General features: G+C 26.4%; 1 pseudogene; it reads right to left on the bottom strand.

Moving 5' to 3' along the window:
* Nucleotides 1–435: 435 nt before the first annotated feature.
* LOC145137511 (ethylene-responsive transcription factor 1B pseudogene) lies at nt 436–1488 on the bottom strand (annotated as a pseudogene).
* Between the last annotated feature and the right edge of the window lie 2585 nt (nt 1489–4073).

The following is a 4073-nucleotide window of genomic DNA, read 5'->3' as shown; positions in this document are numbered from 1 at the left end:
AAATCCGAAATTCAAAATATCAATTTGATTTTGTTTTAAAACAATCTAAATTCAAAATATCACTTCAGTTTTGTTTTAAACATTCTACATTTCCGAATATTACAACTATAGAGCAAATCCAAATTGTAAATCGGAGATACAAATTTTATTCAAAGTTTTAAATAGTAATAAGTCCTACTAATCTACATTTCCGAATATTACAACCATTAAGCAAATCCAAATTGTAGATTATTCAGAGTTTCAAATAGTAATCAGCCCTACTAATGACATTTTAACCTAATGCGAGTCGCACCATGGATACAGTTTAGAAAACATAATTTCCGGTCATTTACAATCTACTGGATATTATTTTATTAGGAAAACCATTGTCCTACGTTTTCTAATATCACAAAGGCACACCACCAACACATTAAACACTCACATACAGTACTCATGTAAAAAGAATAGAAACTTTGTATTCGCAACAGAGGAAAAATGAAGGAATAAGTACAAGGGTATCATTTCTATCCATTGATGAATGTATTGTTGTAAACTTATAAACTGAATGAGCCCAACCTTCCCACAGTTTTTAGAAAATGATCATCCAGACACACTTCTTTCTTGGAACCTTTGCATTCTATTTTCAAAAGACTCGAAATATCATACCTTAGAAAGAGATAAAACTTAAAAAACTATATGTGAACGTCACCCTTGAGTCTTGACCCTTTCGTGTCTATATATATGGCTAAAATGGGAAAAAAAAAAAAAAAAAAACTTATATATTATATGTTCGTTCACTTTTTCACCTTTTCATGCATATAATGTTTCACCAATTTTTACTAGTGTTGCAGTTTTCTTCAAAGCCCAATAATTGTTCGAGATAATCGCTACCCAAATCCTCAAAAACAACAACATCTTCATCCTTCACTTCTTCTCGCTTCTTCTTCTTCAACTCCCACTTTCTCTTCATCGAATGCATCCTCTTCAACGCCAACACTGGCGAACTCCCTTCTTCATATACATACCCTATTTCCCTTAAAGATTCATACGCCACCTCCTCCGTGAAATTAAGCACCGCCGCCGATCCCCGTAATGCAAACGCCGCTTGATCGTATGCCAGAGCCGCCTCCTCTGCAGTGTCAAATGTGCCCAACCATACACGAACGCCGTTTCGTGTAGAGTCACGTATCTCCGCTGCGTACTTTCCCCACGGCCGCCGCCTCACACCTCTGTAACTCCACTCTTTCTCTTCTTGATCTATGACCTGCTCCGGAGGAGAGTGGGTTTCTCCGGTGGAGTCTGTAATAACTTCGAAGAGGAACATGTCTTGGGAGTCGTTTTCGTTGAATGGAAGAAAATGATTGTCGGAGTAGTGTGAATAGTGGGATTGGAGAGGAGGAGAGGAATATTCCGGTGAAAGAAAACAGGTTTCCGGTGAGAATTCCGGTTGTGCGTAGTGGAAGTAGGATTGGTCCATCTAAAAAATAATGAACTTCTGTTTTTAAATTATTGAGAAACGTTTATTTTGGTTGATTGGTTGAAGTTGGAAGCATATATAGAGAAAGCCAAGGATGCCCGATTTGGGTGTATTATCTGTATTATCGTGGGACACATTAAGTAAATACACGTGGAATTGTTGGCTGGCGGCGAAGTGAGATAACTTTGTGGTGACATTAACATAGTTTATAGTTGAAGTAGGTCTTATCCAAAAACACCTATATAGTTGAAATCTTTATAAATATATGTTTTTTTAAATATAACAATAACCTTGTTATTAAATTTGATATAATAATCCATATACTAAATTAATATAATATATTGATTATTTTGAATTATATAATAATATATACATCTATTATAATTGAATAATCTCAACCGTTTGAATAACTTCTATCCACGAGTTACTGATTAATAAAATTAAATATAATATATGGTTTAATGTTATTTATAGTTGTTGTTATTGTTAATTAATTTTTTCAAATTTATTTGCTTAACGTTTTAATTTTTATCATTATAATTATTTAAAACATCAAACATTGTTTTTTGATAATCAAGGTAACAATCTAATCATTTATATAGACTTAGTTTAACTATTGTTATGGTAAGTTATTTTAAGCTACTTATTTGAAAACATTTAACGATTATAAAAATATCTTTAGGAAATATTTTAGTTAAATTGAGATTATAAGTTAGTTTTTGCATTTAGCACTACAATTGATCACTTTTAACTATTCACAAAATATTCATTGGGTTTTTTAAGTGGAACTGAAATTTATATTTAAGTTGACACTGTAATGTTATATCTAAATTAACAATTTAAGTATTTTCTTCAAACTGTTCAAATGTTGTAGCTTTAGATTAATAATGGTTTACATCCAACAACATATTAAATCTAATAAATTAAATATAATATGTTAAAAGTTTAAGACATAACTTTATAAGTAGAAGTAAATATATTATTTTAATATTGAAATTTAGTTTATTTATGATTATACTTTAGGTTTGATATTTATTTTACCTTATTAACCAACTTATAATCATTATTAGAAAGACATTACAATTTATCACTTTTAACTATTTACAAAATATTCTTTGGGTTGTTTAAGTTAAACTAAAATTTATATTTAAGTTGATCATGTAATGTTATATTTAAATTTATAATTTAAGTATTTAATACAAATTATTCAAAAGGTGTAGCTTTAAAATGATAATGGTTTACATCCAACAATATATTAAAACAAATAAATAAAGTATAATATGTAAAAAGTAAAAAACATAACTATATAAGTAGAAGTAAAGATATTATTTTAATAATAAAATTTAGTTTATATATGATTACACTTTAGATTTAATATTTATCTAATCTTATTAACCAACTTATAATCATTATTAGAAAGAAACTAAAAAGTCATAGGAGTTTCAAATAAATGTGGTGAAAGGAAAAATGAATATGAGTTTCAAATTAATGTGGTGAAAGAAAAAATGTTTCATTTATAAGTATATAGGCGAATGCCCGCGCGTTGCGCAAAAACACCTATATAGTTGAAGTCTTTACAAATATATGTTTTTTTTAATATAGCAATAACGTTGTTTTTAAATTTGATATAATAATTCGTATACTAAATTGATATAATATATTGATTATTCTGAATTATATAATAATATATACTTCTATTATAACTGCATAATCTTAATCGTTTGAATGACTTCTACCCGCAAGTTACACATTAATAAAATTAAATATAATATATGGTTTAATGTTATTTATAGTTGTTTTTATTGTTAATTAATTTTTTAAAATTTATTTGCTTCATCTTTTATTTTTTATCATTATAATTATTTAAAACATCAAACATTGTTTTTTGATTTTAAAGATAACAATATAATTATTTATATAGAGTTATTTTAACTATTGTTATTGCAAGTTATTTTAAGCTAGTTATTTGAAAACTTTTAACGATTATAAAAATATCTTTAGGAAATATTTTAGTTCATTTGAGATTAAAATTTAATTTTTGCATTTATCACTACAATTTATCACTTTTAACTATTTACAAAATATTCTTTGGTTTTTTAAGTGGAACTGAAATTTATATTTAAGTTGACATTGTAACGTTAAATTTAAAAGAACAATTTAAGTATTTTATCCAAACTGTTCAAAAGTTGTAGCTTTAAACTGATAATGGTTTACATACAACAACATATTAAATCTAATAAATTAAGTATAATATGTTAAAAGTTAAAGACATAACTTTATAAGTAGAAGTAAAGATATTATTTTATAATATAGTATGATATTATATGATATAGATATAGATAGATATATAGATATAGATAATATTCGACTAAGTTAGTTAATTTTTGTTTTTAAACCTATTGTAATTTAGTATTTAATTAATATATTTTTAACCTACAACATTAGTTTTTCTTTTTTGAGTTTATGACAATTTAAGGTTTTGTATTAAAAAAATAGTTTATTATAGCTTGTAAAATAGTTTATACACACTATCAATTTCATAATCTATTTGAGGCATTGAGACAACTTATTGATAAGCTTGATTTTAAGCTAGTTTATCAAATAAAAAACTCTATTT

Source organism: Lactuca virosa, chromosome 9 (assembly GCF_052849685.1).
Source record: "Lactuca virosa cultivar CGN04683 chromosome 9, Lactuca_virosa_CGN04683_v6, whole genome shotgun sequence".
Taxonomy (NCBI): Eukaryota; Viridiplantae; Streptophyta; class Magnoliopsida; order Asterales; family Asteraceae; genus Lactuca; species Lactuca virosa.
The sequence above is the reverse complement of the archived record's forward strand: the minus strand, read 5'-3'. Positions and strand labels throughout refer to the sequence as shown.